Source organism: Cervus elaphus, chromosome 4 (assembly GCF_910594005.1).
Source record: "Cervus elaphus chromosome 4, mCerEla1.1, whole genome shotgun sequence".
Classification (NCBI taxonomy): Eukaryota; Metazoa; Chordata; class Mammalia; order Artiodactyla; family Cervidae; genus Cervus; species Cervus elaphus.
The window spans coordinates 15,988,945-16,006,597 of record NC_057818.1 but is presented as its reverse complement, the minus strand read 5'-3'; the positions used below and the strand labels follow the sequence as shown (position 1 = coordinate 16,006,597).

The following is a 17,653-nucleotide window of genomic DNA, read 5'->3' as shown; positions in this document are numbered from 1 at the left end:
GCCCAAAGACCCGCCCCATGTGCGAAATACGTAGCCAATCCAGCTTCTCGCTACCTCAGTGACTCTTGCGCCTGGACGCACGACCTTGTCCAATCCGACCCCGGACGTCCTTCTGGTCCCGCCCCAGCCCTTCCCAGATACTGTCAATCTCGCCGTCTCCCTTGGCCCCAGGCTCACTTCCTCCCCGACGCCGTGACGTAAGCATCCCTGTGCCCGAACTCGGCGGACCAATGGTGGTGGCGGATACGGCGGGCCAATGGGAGGTAACGTCTCATGCTGCCGGCGCCGCCGCAGCCGCCGCCGGGTCCCGGAGCCAGAGGCCGCCCGAGCCGGAGCGCGATGGAGCGAGGGCCCCAAGCGGGGAGGCGCCGCCGAGCGCGCGGCCCGACGCCCCCTCAGTGAGAGCCCGACCGCCGCGGCGCCGCCCGAGGGCGGGCTCGTCTCCGCCCGCCTCGCCGGCGCTCGGAGCCCGCGCCGCCTTCCCGCTCGGGCCGCGGGCCGGTGACGGGCCGGGGCTGCATGGCCTCGCCCGCGCGCCGCCGCTGAGCCGCGGGCCAGAGCCGGAGTCGGAGCCGGAGCCGGTGAGAGCCGCGGCCGCGCGGGGTTCGGGGCGGCCGTGGGGCTGCCTCGCGGCCTGCAGGCCTTGCGCGCCGAGCGGAGCAGCGCGGCGGGCTCCTGCGGGCCTGGGGTCCGGGGTCCGGGGCAGTGGTGACGGCGCTCTGGGTCTCCGGACGGACTTGTGGGGGGATTCAGGCGGGCCTGTGGGGGGCAGCCGGGCGGGTCGGTGGTGGCCTTCGGGCGGACTTGGGGGCCGGGGGCTGACGAGAGGCTCCAGGCTGGCCTGAGGGGCAGACGAGGGCTAGGGTGGGCTCGGGGTGGGCCTGGAGGGCCCAGAGGGCTGACGAGGAGCTCTTGGCGGGCCTGGGGCCTTGGCGGGGGGGGCTACAGGGGTCTCGGGCAGCCTTGGGGGGGCAGAGGATGGACTGTGGGCGGGCAGGGGCCGACGGGGGTCTTCAGGGGTTCTGAGGAGCCGACAGGGGCTCGGGGCAGGCCTGGGGGGGGGGGGGGCGCTCGTAGGCGGCTGAGGGTGGGCTCTGAGTGAGCTTGGGAAGCCCGAGGGGCCGACGGGACGCTTCGGCTGGGCCTGGGGACCTAGGGGTCCCGGGGCAGCGCGAGGGGCAGATGGGGGGCCGTTGGACGTTCCAGGCGGGCCTGGGGGGCCCAGGCAACCTTGAAAGGCCGTTCTGGAGCTGCGGAGGGCCCCGGGCACCTGGAGAGCGGGGCGCCGACCTCTGACCCGCGGGAGGGGCGCTTTCGCGGTGTGGGCTGTAGTTGTTATTCCCAGCGTCCCTATTATTATCGCTGTTTTGAAATGGGAGCAGGCGGCTTCGGGCTCCAAGCCGGAGGGGGCGGGAGAGCCGGGGCCCTGGAGGGAGAGGGGGCGCTGGGGCCGCGGGAGGCGCGTGGGCCCGCGGAGGGGCAGGAATGCGGGGCAGCGGCGCGGGGGTGTTTCGGGGGGAGGGTAGGCGGGACTGGGGGCGGGTGGGAGGGAAGCGGCGGCGGCGGCTGCACCAGCAGCAGCCCTTGGCCTCAAGGAACAATGTGAGACGTTGCCTGAAATGTTAATTTCCGTTCCTCATTTCATCATCCCCTGGCAGGGCGGTAGCTGTGAGAGTGTGTGTGTATATGTGTGTGTGTGTATGTGTGTGTGTGTATGTAGGGTTGGCCCTGCCACATGGTTTCAGTCCCCTCTCAAAGAGGGATTGTGTTGAGTCTTGTATCTCTGGCGTTTTGCGGGGAGTCTTAATTTTTCTGGGGGCTGCTCTTTTCTTGTTGTCCTGTCAAGGTTTTCTGCTTCTGTTGTGTTTCCTATCCCAACTTCCGAAGAGTTTTGGAAGATTAAGCTGGCCTAAAGGGCTCCGTGCTCTCAGAACCATTTTCTTTCTAGCAGTTCAGATGCAGCAGGCTTAGGTTTCATGGTTTCTATAGGCTATGAGAAGCTTTATGTTCGTTTGCAAGAATTTCTCCATAGTCAAATTTCAGACTTTCTTATATGGTGAGAGGGTCTTCTGAAGTGACTTGCGCAATATCCTTCACATTCCTTCTCCACTGAGGAGTGAGAGTGTATGCAGTTGTTGAATTGCAAAACTTAAGACTATTCTGATCCTTTGGTGGTGGGGGGGCGGTGATGAAATGCTCTTAGCCAAAAGATGTAAGATGATTCTGCTTGTGGAAAAAGTGCCATTGAAACAGTTACTATTTTTGGTTCCTGCAGAACCAGTCAATGGCATAACTTGGATAGTTCTAAATCAGAGACCCTGAGACTGCATTTGCTCTCTGTAGGACCTTGATTGCTCTTCCTCAGTGTTGCCATCCTGGAGGACCTGAGTTCTGTTTGTGTCTTTTGAGGATGATTGCACAAGTACTCTGGTATTACTTTGAAACTGTCGTTAGAGAAGAAAAAGGGAACACGTCTTACTCAACCTAGATTGTGACCCCTTGGTCCCCCGCCCTCCATTCAGCTGTTGTCCGCCCTCTGTGGTGTCACGCTCAGGAGCAGGCTTGCCTTTGATAGGCTGGCTCTCTGGACAGAGGAAACAAAGACCAAGTTGCTGTGACATTTTCCTCTGTTCTTTGTGCGTGCCTCCTGAGTTAGTTAAAAAGCTGCCCAAAGATAGTGCCAAATTTGACCCAGATTTGGAACTTGGAAAAGCTCTTTTTCTTCTAAGTTTTTTTTTTTTTTTTATTGTGGGAAAATGCACATAACAGGATTTACCAGAAGTTTGTTTTTAAAGGTGTCACGTAATCATGAATTCCTCCTTTGCAGTTGTACCTCTGGGTTGCCACTGTTGGATGTTTTTCTCTGGGTGTGCTGCGGGCCCTGCCGTGATAATCACACCGCACAGCAGGCCTTTCATCTCTCCAAACCAGATGGGCTGCTTGGGACCAGTGGCTGTCATCTCAGCTCTAATTACAGTGTTGATACAGTGACAAGTAGAACTTTCTACACATAGAATTAAAGAAACTATGCTATTTGTATTGAAGAGTATTTGTCAAGATGCTTTGTGATCCTTGAGTTTTTAAGTACATTTGACATAGTAAGGTTACATTTCACCCAGTATGAGAGAGGAGTTACTTTGCATAGGATGGCACTGAGCCCATCATCAATTAAATAACATAATTAGAGAGTGTCAGTAAATGCTGGTTCAGGGCATAATCGTCATTTGTTGCCAAAATAAGTGTTTTGATCTATCCATTATCCTGTGTAAGTCCCTTCATGTCTCAAATGAAAGTGTAATGGATGAACTTCCTTTAATAGCAAAACAGTCGCTAGTTAGTAGGTGAGACTGAATCTGCTCTGCTTGTCTGGCTGTGCACCGTGTCAGTTCACTGTTGTTCAGTCAGTGCTCTTTGGGGATCGAGCTCGGCAGTTTGGTAAACTCACAGAAAAAATAAGTGAACGCAAATAACTAAAAGTTAAACTGTCTTGAAATGTTTTCATATGTGTTCTCTTAATTTGAATTTCAAATGGAATTTCTTTGCAGTTCAACTTTTCCAGTTTTATCTTAAAGCTATACGGGGGAAAAAAAGGGTCAATCCCTGGTACCTGGAATGCAGGCAGTTAGAAAACCTTTTTAAAAAGGCTTAGGAAAGGATCCACTTTAACACCTACTTTGTTAATTCTGGTAGAGATGTTTCTATTCCAAGTGGTTTTGTTGTTGTTGTTTGATGGATGTTAGTCTTGATATCTTTTAAGCCAGTCAGGCTCAGCTGTGTACATAAATGTATGTTTTTGTTAGCATTCTTCTGTGCTTTTCTTAACTCCCATTCCTCCTTCTCCATATTTAGAATTTCCTTCAAATTCACTTTTGGGCCAAATTTTTTTTTTCTTTTTTATATATATGACTGTGCTGCATCTTCATTGCTACGTGGACCTTTTCTCCAGCTGCAGTTCGAAAACTTCCCATCGAATTGGCTTCTCTTGTTGTGGAGCACTGACTTTAGGGGCCCAGGCTTCAGTAGTTGCGGCCTGTGGGCTCAGAAGTTGTGGTGCAGGGGCTTAGTTGCTCCTTGGCTCTTGGGATCTCTCCGGACCAGGGATGACATGTCTCCTGCATTGGCAGGCCGATTTTTTACCACTGAGCTACCAGGGAAGCCCAAATAGTGTGTTATTTATTTAGTGTTTTATGTATATGCTAGAACTACAAGCATTTTTATGAAAAGTGTCCCAGATGATTATTAATCAGTCTAACCCTGATTGTGTGAACCCCCCTCCCTGACCCCCCCCCCCCCTTTCACTCAGGTCTTTTCAACTCCTGATGCTTTGGCTCCATTGGCCTTTCATTTCCTAGGTGACCCTCTGCCTGGACCAGGGTCTTGCTGAGTATCCATTATCGTCTCCCTTGCAAGTCTTCCCTACTTGCCCCCATTCCAAAACCTCTAAGATAACCCCTGCTCAGCCTTTGGGTGTTAGTTAAATATGCTTCCTCGTAGAGTCTTCTTATAACCCCACCTTGTAATAGCCACGTAGAACTTGATACAGTTGATAAGATGTGATTGGTTTGTATGTGCCCCGTGATAGCAGGGCTGTAAGCTTAATAAAGGTAGTCATGGTCTCTTTGTCATCCGAGTTGCAGGCTAGGAATGACCATGGTCATAGAATTGGCTCAAGAAGTATTTGTTGAATTGTTTAAAGACTGTGTATGGAAGTATTAGAGTAATTTTGAAAGGACAAACTTAGGATTATGAACATTTATTTGACTGACTAGAAATTATGCTATGTACATCTTAGCTGTTTTCTCATTTGTTATCATTACAAGTTTACCTTTACAATTTAGAGGAAGGTGGGGGGCATGGCTTTTACAGTTGGCACAAAACAAGAGACAAAGGAAAATGTCCATAATTGAAGGACGGTTGTCTTTGTGGAAGAAGAAGAATGTTCTCTGTGAAAGCAGTTTTGGTAGGACTGCTGTGTTGGGGCCACAGTCAGGCTGGCCAGGTGTACTTTGCTGCTGGCGCTGCTCATGTGTCACGTCAACAGTGTTTAATGTCATAGTGGGGTCTTTTGAAAGGTTTAGCATCTTTTGATTTAGTTTTAAACTTCCTGAGCAGTTGTAATAAAAAAGGCCAAAGCAATATAAATTCTCCAGAATGGAGTCAGCCCCCTTTACTTTTATCCCTTATCTCCCTGCTCAATTTTGGTATTTTAATGAAGGAAAAAAAATCTCTTTGGGGAGAAATGCACAAAAATAGGGTTGTGTGTGGTTTACGTTTCTATAAAGTTTAAAAAATGAACCTATTATGGACTTGGGAAAAGGTTGTTATTGAAAATCCTAATTGTGGACATAATTTGGGTGATAAAGACTTGAGTTCTTGGTTTAGATAACAGTAGGTTTAGGTTTGTGTGGTTTTAACATTTTAGGTGAGGGGGATTGGTTGTTTTTGAAACTAAAGACATCATTCTAGAACTTGAGAAAACCGTCAGTTCCAACTATGATCCTGTGAGTAAACAGTTAAGGGGGTTTTCAGTGTGAAAATAAAATAAGTCTGGCTTATTAATATAGCTCTGATATTTGAAGGGCTGAAATGACTGAAAATCCTGTTGCAGAGTACGGCTTCTGGGAAGCCCACCCCGGCTAGTATTGAGGTGAGCGGTGCTGTCTGAGTTACAGAGTGCTTGCTGGCTGGGCAAGACCCGCATGTCCAGTCCTGCCCTTGGCATCTGTGCAGTGAATTATTTATTATCCTGAAAATCTGTAGGTGTTCTTTTTCCACTTGTAAAGAAACCAGTGTGTGCCTCATCATGACATAATGTTGGCCTTTTCTCAATTAAAAACATTTTTGATCATTTAGATTGAAAAATAAGTGTTTTATTGGTCAAGGTTAAGTAAAATTCATAAAATCCTTTCTTCTCTAGCTACTTGTTCAACTAAAAAAGGTGACGTTTAAGAAGAGCTGGGGGAAAAAAAAAAAAGAGAACTGGGATTGAAATTTAATTTGTAAATGCCTAATAACTTTCTGACATCAGAGATTATTTTTCATCTAAAATAAAGCAAGTAGATTGTTCTCAGCTCGTCAGTAGTGAGTGTCCTGTCTTCTTCCCCTTTCAATGGTCGTCTTCAGACCTAGAATGTGAATGTGCTGGAATAATGAATGTTACTAAACAATGAAGACATTGCCGGAAGGTGCTTGGTTCATAAGGTTTGGGCTAAAGTTATAGTGTTTTTGTTTTTTCTTTTTTACTTCATTCATATCCAGCAAAGTAAAACTTTCATTTAATTTAGGGTGAAAATGTAGACTTGAAGATATTATGGCTATATTGTGTAAACTTAACCTAAAACAGCATGAGAAATGCAGTGGAGAACCTTATTACTCTTAAGAAATTAAGCCTTGCTAGTGTGTTTCTAAGTGCGGTTTTACATCCTGTAAAACAGGAAGTAAAAATAAAAACTCAACAAAACCCCAAGACACCACTCTTGAAGGAATTAACTAAAAAAAAAAATTACTAAAACGCCTGACTAATTAAAGGATGTATAGAACATTTTATAACAAATCTTACCCTTTTGGATGCTTACAGAGGAGAATGGCCAGCCTTAGGGGTCAGAAATTCTAGCCCTCAAGGTGATTCTGTTTTCAAGGAATTTCTAGACTTTGAGAATTCTTTCTTTGCCGGAGTTGTATGATTGGCTCCTAATATATTTAACTTTAGCTTACCTACATACATATTTCCATTACCTTGAGAAGAGTCCATCTAGAATTTGAAGTTTTTGAGTTTAGAGGTTAATATATGAAATATGCTTAAACTCAGAATGTTTTCTTATGGGGAAAATTTTTCCCTAATACTTGGGAAAGGTGATCTTTGAAGTGTCTTATCATTTAATATGAAGCTTAGAAAAGTAACATGTGCTTTCACTCATATCCTGAGTGATTTCAGCAGATATGACCTTAATGAGGTACATGTGAACTTTGTTTTTCTTTGGTAAAGTGATTAGATCTGATTCTGCTGAATCTGGGTTCTCATCAGATGACTGATTTTTAAAGAGTATGTTTAAGCAATAACTAATCTTTTTAAAAAAGTTATTTAATGGCACAGTGCAATTTTAAAAAGTTGGGGAGAAAATCTCTTAGAATTTAACCCATAGCATCTCCTTTTCCTTGATGTTTTTCTTCTAAGCCTCCAAGTCTGTTGGCTGGAGGGAGGTGGGACCCGGAAGAGGGGTGGAGGGGTGACTCAGGAGGCTGTGAAGGGTGGGGGAAACACGGTCTAAGGGTTTGGAGAAGCACTTGTGAGTTTTCCATTTCAGTGCTGTCACTGCTTATTTTCTGTGATTGTGTAACAAATGACCAGAGGCTTACAAGGGTTGGTTGCTTTTGCCAGTTCCAGGGAGACTTCATTTCCTTGCCTCTTCATCTTTTGGAGGCTCTTCACATGGCCCCTTCCTCTATCTTTAAAGCTGGCAACTTTGCATCTCTCTGACCTTATTCCAAAGTCACATCCTCTTCTGACTCTCTTCTGCCTCCGTCTTCCACTTTTAAAGACCCCTGTGATTATGTTGGGCTGACCAGAATCATCCATGGTAGTCAGTCCCCTGTCTGCTGATTACTAGCCTGAGATCCCTAGAGGTGCCAGGGTGTGGACCTCTTTGGGGGAGTTACTCTGCTGACCACACTAGGCTTAGAGTCCTTAGATGCTGTCCTTACAGGTGAAGTTGGGTCAGGTCAGTGTGCAGTAGGCTCTGGCACTTGGCCTCGGTTCATCAGAGCTCTCTTGGTTGGTCTCTCTCAGAGCTCTGTCTCATTGGTCAGCTAGTGTAGTTTGGCATTGACAGGGTATGGTGGAAATGCACATTCTGTATAAAGTACGGTTTTATTTTAAAATTTTATTTAAAAAATTTAATTTCATTTTTAAAATTAAATGTCTTATTTTTTTGGCTGCGTCACTTGGCATGCAGTATTTTAGTTTCCTGACCAGGGATCCATCATGTGCCCCTTGCAGTAAAAGCATGGTCTTAACCACTGGACTGCTGGGAGGTCCCAAGTTTTTGTTTTAAATAAACTGTCTTTTTTGGAATAATTTTAGATATACAGAAAAGTTGCAGAAATAATAGAGAGTTCCTTTATATTCTTTACTCAGGTCCTCTGTTATTAACATCTTACATAGCAGTGTTAAAGTTGGCAAAGCTAAGAAATTAGCATTGATACGTTATGCTGTTAATTCAATCCCTGATGCATTTAGATTTCACTCACTTCCCACTAATGTCCTTTTCCTTCTCCAGGATCCCACATGGCATTTAGTTGCATGTCTCCTTAGTCTCCTCCTGTCTGTAACAGTTTTTCAGTCTTTCCTTGTTTTTCATGACCTTGGCAGTCGTGAAGAGTACAGTCTTTGTTTTTCTGTCGTCATAACCATTCACCCATTTGGCGCTGTGTAAAGCCACTGTGTATCGGCAGTCGTGTAGCTGACTTCCGGTTTTTCTGAATGTGGCCTGCTGTGGATTGGGAGGACAGTTGGGAACTGGGGTGAGTACACGTCTTAGGGAGGGGCCTCTGAGACTGGACAGACAGCTTTCCCCACGTTCCACTGGTGTAGTCAGATATTCATTGGTTGCTCGCTGTGTGCAGGACTGCGTGGTAGATGCAGGGAGAGGAAGGAGGATGTGGGGCCGGAGCTGCCCTCAGGGGCCAGGGCACTGCGAGCTCTGGGAGGTGTGCTGGAGGAAGCGCTCTGGGTGCGCAGAGCAGGGGCAGCAGCAGAGTCAGAAGGCTCTGGGCAAAGGCAGGCAGCGTGGGTGGTAACGTGAGGACAGCCCGGAGCCCATGAAGGAGCCGGTAGTGGCCGAAGCCAGGAAAGCAGAGTGCGGTCTGAATGTGTGTTCTGGGGACGAGGGCCTTGCTGATGGACATGGGGAGGCGGAGACCACGCGGGGAGTGGGTGGTGTCAGAGAGGCTAGAGGAACACCAGTGCCTGGTGGGCAGGAGGCTTGGCAGTGAGCACCCCATGCCTAGATCCGGGGCTGGGAGAAGGCAGCATCTAGGGCTCGGGTGGAGGGAGAGTGGCCAGGTGGCCACTGCTCACGAGAGGCCCTGCCTCATCTTCTGGCTGTTCTTGTCCCCCTGCTGTCCTTTGCTTTGGGATGAATATCAGGTTTAAAAAGGTCTCAGTGGAAGAGACACTGTTAGGGAAAGTGGGAACACCATTTTCTGGGGAAAAGCATGTGATGATGACCAGGAAGAGATGGATGATGGGGTTGAGATTTTGCTGTAGGAATGATGCCTGAGTTCACATACATGGCAGAGATGCCGTTCTGGGAAAGTGACCGAGGAGTGAAGTGTGTCTGCTGGATCCTGGCCGGAGGCCGCTCAGGGGACAGGGAGGGCCTCCCATCATAAAGCGGTCCTCAGAGCGTCCAGGAATCTTGAAAGTGGGCTGTGTGGGCAGGATGGTGTTTGCTGACAAGTTGTTGATACTTGAGGGTCGACTGAGACTGATGACCATGTTTATGGAAGGTGTCCTGACTGTGGAGCTGTGACAGACCCAGGTGCCCTGTCTCTGGTGCTGGACCCGTGCGGGGAGGAGTGGGCCGCTCCCCAGAAGCCTGTGATTGGCTCGAACACCTCTTTTGTCCCATACGTTCAACTGCAGGCCCAGCAGAGTAGCTCTGGGTCTGGGTAGGAGGAGCTGGAGAAGCAGCCTGTGGTGGAGATGTGGATGCATCCAGAGGAGAAAGACCACCCTATCTTAGGCTTCTCTTGGATGCTGTCTGCTTTGTGTCTCTCATAGTTGTGTGCACATGTTATGCACGTAGGATTAGATGCTTAGCCAGTGTTTGCCCAAAAAATCGATGTTAAAAGTTAGGCTCTCGGCTGAGAAAGGCGTGGCACCTGGCAGGAGATCCTCATTTCTCTGCTTGGAGCTCATGTGCTTTGAGGCTGCGTGGGGGCCTGCTTGCGTGAGAGTAGGCGCGGTTGGTTGGCTTCACGCCATCAGAACAGAGCCTCTGTCCTGCTCTGTCACAGCACGCTGGTCATGTGCCGTGTCACAAGGACTTCGTCCTTTGGTCTGACCGTGGGCGGGGCAGCAGTGACACTCAGGGCGTCTGGCTGGGAGCCTTCAGCGGGGGATGGTCTGTGTAGGCTGTACTGTTTCTGGCAGGGCTCTGAAATGCTCGCAGTCTCATCGCAGTTGCAGAAGTGGACGTTTTGGGCTGCTCAGCTGCGAGGTGCTTGGCTTTGTGTTCATTCTCACTCAAGCTCTCCGTGCTCTGCCAGGGCCCTGTGTCACCACCCCTCCATGACAGTAAAGCATTTCACCTCTCCTGGCTGACAGCTGCTGCTCACTGCAGGGAGAGAACTCGTCTTCCTCGTTGCTTCCGAACTAACTGCAGTGATGATGACTGCGCATCAGCACAGAAGTGGGGCTGGGGTGGGCGGGGGCTCAGGCGGCCGGTGCCCTCTGGCCTTTTCTCACCCTCCCCGAGGCAGGCTTGGCACTATTTCTTTGTTTATCCAGGGCTGCTTTTGAGGGTTGGGCTTTCAGCGAAGAGGGTTCTGTAAAAATAACTTAAAAAAAAAATGCAGACAGGAAAGGAATATCTTGTGATTTTAAGATGTAAATGTCCTTGGAGACTTGAGGCTACACAGACTGCTGCAGCCTTGGTGTCACTGCAGCTGCACACCCTGCTAGTGACTTGCTCTACTAACACCTGTAAGTTGGTATTCGTTAAACCTCATTTATAAAAGCTCCTAAACGGGCAAAGGCTACTTGGTTTCCAAGTGTTTGCAAGTGGGGCTGAAGTCCATGTTTGGGCTCTTGGTTTTAAGCTAAGAAAGCAATCTGTGCTCCCCTGCACAGACTCTTCTTACTGAGCTGCTTGCAGGCTGAAGTCCTCATGGCAGCAAATACCAACTGCAGGGGTGCCAGGTGTCTGTGCTAAGGGGCCAAGCTTTGCGAGTTTGGAGATGGCAGCTTCTGTCCTCCCAGTGGAGGCTGGAAGTGGGTTGTGGGCCTCTAAAGGAGGCGGAGAGATTTGTAGCAAACAGATTAATGTTGACGGGTTTATTTCCTGCGTGGCCTGTCTGGGTGTTTACAGGGCAGTGACCTGAGAGTTGGTTAGGACTCATGTCCTTACCTTAACTGTGGCTTTACTGCTGAAAATACAACTAATCACCTGTAAGATTTAGAGCTAAGTCACACAGATGAGACTCTGCTCACAAGACTTTCCCCCTTGAATTAAATGAATTTCCAGTTTGACTTGGAAACCTAGCCTGTAGTTCAGAGAAGTAAGCCCTCATTGTTAATAGTTGATGCTGTCTAGTAGTAGAGTCTCCAGGTATTGTCCCTGCATCAGAAGGGAAAAAAGGCTGTCCTGGCCCTTGTAGGGAGAGCACACCAGATTGCTTGCCCAAAGGCTCCCTGTGCTGTGTGGGCGAGGTGGTGCTGGCTGGTTTCATCCCCAGGGGCCTATTTTGCAAATGTTACAGACTGATTAAGTAATGAAAACTACTCTTTGGGGATGTAAAATGTAAAAGTCAAGTTAATTCTAGATGTTAGCAAATTTATGTTAATAATTTAGTTTAATTTAAAAAGAAAACTATTATCAAAGTGAAAAGAAAATGTATGGAATTGGGAGAAAATACTTGTAAACCATGTATTTGATAGGGAGTTAATACCCAAAATACAGAAAGAACTCATACAACTCAATAGCAAAAAAACAAATAGTGCAATTTAAAAAATGGCCAAGGACTTTCTGACTGATGTCCTCATAAAATGTGAACATTTGTTCACAGAGACAGACATGTACATAGAGAGAGGAGCATGTGAATGTTATGCTTATGGTGCCACAGCCAAAAGTTAGGAGACGGAAGGTCCTGGCCCCACCAACTTTTTGATCTTGGGCTTCTAGTTTCCAGAACTAAGACAATAAACCTCTGTTGTTCAAACCACTAAAAAAAAAAAAAAAAATGGCCAAGGGACCTGAGTAGAGATTGCCCCAAAGAAAGTATATGAATGGCCAACAGGTATATGAAAAGGTACTCAGCATCACGAATAATCAAGGGAATTGCAAATCCAAACGACAGTGAGCTATCACCTCACACCTGTCAGAGTGGGCTGTTATCAACAAGACAGCTAACAAGTGTTGGTGGGAATGTAAACTGGTACAGCCACCATGGAAACAGTGTGATGGTTCCTCACAAAATTAAAAATAGAACGATTGTATGATCCAACAGCTTCACACCTAAGTATTTATCCTAAGAGAATGAAAATACTGCTTTGAAAAGATATATGCACCTCCATGTTCACTGAAGCATTATTTTCAGTAGCTAAGATAGAGAAACAACTTAAGTATCTGTTGATAGATAAATGAATAAGGGAAATGTAGTATAGATATCCAGTGGAGTATTACTCAGCCATAAAAATGAGGCAAGCCTGTTATTTGCAGCAACATGGATGTACCTTGAGGGTGTTATGTAAGTGAAATCAGTCAGAGAAAGACAAATGCTGTATGAGCCACTTTTCTGTGGGACCTAAAACAAAAGAAAACAAAACCCTGAAGTCACAGAAAAGAGACAGAGGAGGGGAGAGGGGAACTAGAGGAAGGTGGTCAGAGGTACAAACCCAGTTGTGAGACAGCTGAGTTCTGGGTGTGGTGTGCCACACCCGGGAGAGGAAGTCCTGAGAGTCTTCAGGGAAAGGAGAGGGTGTTTTCCTTTTCTTTGTTTGTGTCTAATGAGAAGATGGACGTCAGCTGAACCTAGTGTAATCATTTCACAGTGTCTGTTAATCAGACCATCATGCTGTACACCTTCAATTTATATAGTAATCTAAGTCAGTTATTTTTCAGTAAAATGAAAAAAATACCAAAGTTGGCTACAAGATCTAGTCGTGGGAGTGCAGAGGGCGAGCCTGCCTGCTGCCCACCTGGGGACTGCTTTGAGCCTGTCCTTGTTACTATATCTGTACCTGTATTTGCTTAAAAATATAACAGGGTAAACATAGTTTATAAGTTGAGGTTATACAGAAGCAAGTATTAAGTGCTGATGAATCTAGGAAAGTTGGCTGCTTTAAATAGCCTTCAGTTTCATTAAAAGTCACTTTGAGTAGTAGGATTTTTTTTTTTTTTTGAGTAGTAGGATATTTTTTATTTCGGGTCATATTTGTTTTATGCAGGAACAAACCTGCCTTCTTGTGGCCCTGCACTTTCCCGAGGTCAATATCTGCAGCTGAAACCCTTTAGGACTGAGTCTCCAGGGCCTGACTGTTGGGTGGGGGACACGTGGGGAGCAGGGCACGTGGTGTCTGTGCCAGTAGTGGGATGCTTACCTGCTTGGGATCGTTGATGTTGGTGCCCAGGTATGTCACTGCGAGATGTCTCAGTTCAGGCATGGTGAGCTTTCCAGATCACCTTGTCCTGGAGAACTTCGGAATAATCAAGGCTTCATTCTGCTGAGGGGTGGCGCTTTGAGGTTAGCGTTATAGTGAGGGTTTTTTACTACTTATCCAGAATTGGTGATGACAAAGGTAGGAAGCAGCTGCTGGTTGTTGGCAGACTTTACCAGGAGTGGGGGTGTGTGAGCACCACTCTCCAGCAGCCCGCGGTGGAGCGGGCATGAGGCAGGGGCAGCCCCACCAGTGCGTGCCTGTCCCCCCGCTGGGGTGCTGCTTGTTGGGGCAGGACGTCCAGGTTGCCTTCGGTGGCAGCCAGGCCCTGAGGACTTGTGGGGAAGGTTCACGTGTGGGCTGAAGGCATCAGGTTGGTTAAGGGTGTAGGGCCTTTATTTTTTACTGAGGTGTTTGGGATAGGATATCTTATTTTTAGACAGATTTGAGGGATTTCAAAAGAAAAGCCAACTTCAACACTTCGGTTTTACTTGCCTTCCAGTTTTTGTCTATCCCTCTCTCATTTTTGCAGTCAGTGTCCATTAGGGTGTTTGTTCACACGTGCCCTCCAGTTTTGTCAGACATGACTGTAAAGGTGAGGTCCTCGAGGCTTGGGGACTGCCAGTCCAGAGGGCCCTCTGTGTGCCCCTTCCCAGAACCCGCGTCCAGGCTGGGTGGGCGCGCACCCGGCTACTGCTGCTGTGCCGTCTGTGGCGTCCCGATGGGGACTGCTCCTGTAGAGGCGGGCGCAGAACCAATCTACTGAGCATTCCCCACAGTAAGCCATTTCCCCCTTCCCTTGGTTTCTCTCGAAGCTATAATAAGTTGGAGATAGAAGAAAACACCAAAAAAACAAATATAAGGTCTAATTTTTAAGATTTAAAATTTATCAGTCATGGGACCTGTTTTCCCATGGAGCACAGCTAATAATATTCAAAGATATATTGTCACCAGTGCTCTGACAGCACGTGGGTGAAGGAAGAGAAAGGCAGGTTGGAGAGAGAAGGGAATTCTAGCTCTGTACCCACAGTCTCCCACATCCTGGGAAGCCAGTCAGTCCAGGTCCTCGCCATTAAGAAAGCTTAATGCTTCTTACTCGTGGGTGAGAACTTTTTGTTTGGTGTGTGGGCTCAGGGAAGATGTAGTAGAAACAGGCTCATTAGGAGGGGTGGCCCTCGTCTTAGGTGCCTTGACACTGACCCGTGCTTTCTGGAAGCAGCTTAGAAAGCTCTTGCCTGCTGTGTTGGTTTTGCTTTTCACTTGTTCATTTTTAGATGGAGTCCTCTCTAGGCACTCTTTGGTGTAGAGTTGGGGGCTGTTATCTCGATCTATATGTTCTTCAACTTTTCTCATCCTTTGTTGTTGTTGTTCAGTTGCTAAGTTGTATCCAACTCTTCCTGACCGCATGGACTACAGCGAGCTAGGCTTCCCTGTCCTTCACCGTCTCCTGGAGTTTGCTCAGACTCATGTCCATTGAGTGGGTGATGCCATCCAACCATCTCATCCTCTGTTGCCTCCTTCTCCTCCTGCCCTCAATCTTTCCCAGCATCAGGGTCTTTTCCAGTGAGTCAGCTCTTTGCATCAGGTGGCCAAAGTAGTCTCATCCTTCGGTTTTTAAAAAATTTTTATTGTGATAAGACTTCCCTGGTGGCTCAGATGGTAGAGCATCTGTCTACAATGCGGGAGACCCAGGTTCGATACCTGGGTTGGGAAGATCCTCTGGAGAAGGAAATGGCAACCCACTCCAGTACACTTACCTGGAAAATCCCATGGACAGAGGAGCTTGGTAGGTTACAGTCCATGGGATCGAAGAGTCGGACACGACTGAATGACTTCACTTCACTTATTGTGATAAAATAACATAAAATTGACCATTTTAACCACTTTGAAATGTCCAAATCAGTGGCATTAAGTACATCGACAGTGTCATTTGACCATTACTACTGTTTCACAACTCCTTTACCTCCACTCACTGAGACTGTCCCAGCTTCCCTTCCCCCACCTCTATGAAACTGACTTGTCTAGAGGGCCCTGGACGTGGACTCTGCATACTTAACCCTTTGTGCCTGGCTTCTTCTCCTTAGCATGATGTTTGCATGGTTTGTCCCTGTTGTGGCGTCACTTCCTCCTTTGTAAAGGCTGAGTTGTATGTATAGAGCACATTTTGTTTCTCCGTTTCGCTGTTGATGGCCAGTTAGGTTTCCATGTTTTGGCTGTTCTGAATAGTGCTGCTGTGAACGTGGGTGTGCAAATGCTGGTTTAGGTTCCTGCTTTCAGTTCTTTGGGTGCACACCCAGAAGTGGGATTGGTGGATCACACGGAGGTTCTGTGTCTAACTTCTGAGGAACTGCCAGAGTGTTTTCCACAGCAGCTGCACCAGTAACACTTTTTTTTTTTTTTAAAGGAGCACTTTTTTAAAAAGGAGGACAGAATGGTAAAATAAACATCCTGTATGTATCATTTAGATTTAACAGCATTTTGCCATATTTGCTTAATTATTATGTTGTTGAAGTATTTTAAAGCAAACTACAGGTCCATAAAAACTTCATTTAGGCCAGTTGCTCACACAATCATGTTACCTTTGCCATACTTAACAGAATAAACAATTCCGTATCATCTGATACCCAGTTTAACGAGTACTTTTAGTTGATTTTGTAAGTACCTATTATTAAGTTCAGCAAACTTGAGTGGGAAAAAAAAAGTGTTTTCAATTTTTCCTTCAATTAAAAATTTTTATTTATTTGTTTGGTAGCACTGGGCTGTAGTTGTAGCATGTGGGATCTAGTTCCCTGACCAGGGATTGAACCCAGGCCCCCTGCATTGGGAGCACAGAATCTTAGCCACTGGACCACTAGGGAGTCCCATTGCTCCAATTTTTTAGTATGAAAATTTTCAGAAATATACAGAGTCAGGAAGAGTACAGTGATCACCCGTGTGCTACCATCTGGATTCAACTCTTGTTAACAGTTTGTCCTGTTGGCATTGTCTGTGGGGTGTGTACACTGCCTGGCAATTTGGAAACAAGAGGGAGGCCTTCTGACATCTCACCCTCACCAATGTGTTGAGCTGTTTAGTGCTGTGGGCTATAGCATGGCTTGTGGGGGCCCTACTTAGGTCCTGGCTGACCCCAAGCTGTGTTTACACCTTTCCTTTAGGGTCTTTAGCATTAGGCACCCTGTTTGTTTCTTACTCCTGAAGCCAGATCAGTCATCCATAGATGGAAGAACATCCTTGAGTTGTCTAGCTCTGGGGTCTGACTTGTTCTTCCTTTGTCCTGTGTTTCCTGTTAACTGGACGTTTGGTTGAAAGTCTGGGTTAGAGTTGGATTAAATGTTTTTACCATTATGGGTAAAATTTTTGGTTCAAAATATTCAAGTACTGACAAAAGGCCACCCCACTGATGACTTCTAGGTTGCAGAAGGACTTGTGGTCATTCTAGTAGAAAGACCTGTGGTCCCACCTCAGCCAGGTGGTGAACTCAGTGTCACTGATGCTGTGCTTGGTATTATCTGTGAGCTGTGCTGATGTTTTTTAGAATTTTTATTTATTTATTTATGGCTGCGCTGGATGTTTGTTGCTGCGCATGGGCTTTCTCTAGCTGTGGCGAGCAGGAGCTATTCTCTAGTTGAGGTGCACAGGCTTCTCATTGCGGTGGCTTCCATTGCTGAGGATCACGGATCCTAGGTGCTTGGGCTTCAGTAGTTGTGACCCATGGGCTTAGCTGCCCCGTGGCATGTGGGGTCTTCCTGGACCAGGGATTGAACCTGTGACCCCCACACTGGCAGGTGGACTCCCAACCCCTGGAGCACCAAGGAAGTCCTGTGCTGATGTGTAATGCGTGTTAGTGACCACAGGCAGTGAGGAAGCCTTGCTTGGGTCCTGGTTTGGAGGGAGAGGACAGAAGAGCTTTAAAAAAAGTTTTGAAGTACCTGTCAGTTACACCTCAATTAAAGTGTTTTGAGGACACATGGATATTTAAATATGAACCAGGTGACAGGTGGTATTGGTGAGTCATTGTTAATTTGCTCAGATTTAAGAGTGATTTTGTGGTGGAGAAGGCCACGGAGGCTGCTTGTGGGCAAACTTTCACCAGCTCTGTGTGGTCCAGGGTGCTGGCCTGTGCACCCCTGTGTGTGTGTGTTCTCTGCCCAGAGGGAACGCTGAAGTGCACAGTGTGTCTGGGCCCCACCTCAGCACTTCTGATGCCTTCAGAGAGCCCAGCTTCTCGGGACTCGAGGTCTGCTCTGCTGTGAGCACAGTGAGGAATGCTTCCAG

The 17,653-nt window shown here is 47.4% G+C and overlaps 1 protein-coding gene across 5 annotated transcripts in view; it reads left to right on the top strand.

The window, feature by feature from the left end:
- The first annotated feature begins 287 nt into the window (after positions 1-287).
- The window catches only part of ANKRD11 (ankyrin repeat domain 11), a 119,495-nt gene continuing 102,129 nt past the window's right edge, over positions 288-17,653 (top strand). For all 5 annotated transcript variants that reach the window (XM_043898304.1, XM_043898302.1, XM_043898306.1 and 2 more), the window contains exon 1: positions 288-581. The gene's annotated coding sequence lies outside the window, so the exon portion shown is untranslated. The remainder of the gene's footprint in view (positions 582-17,653) is intronic.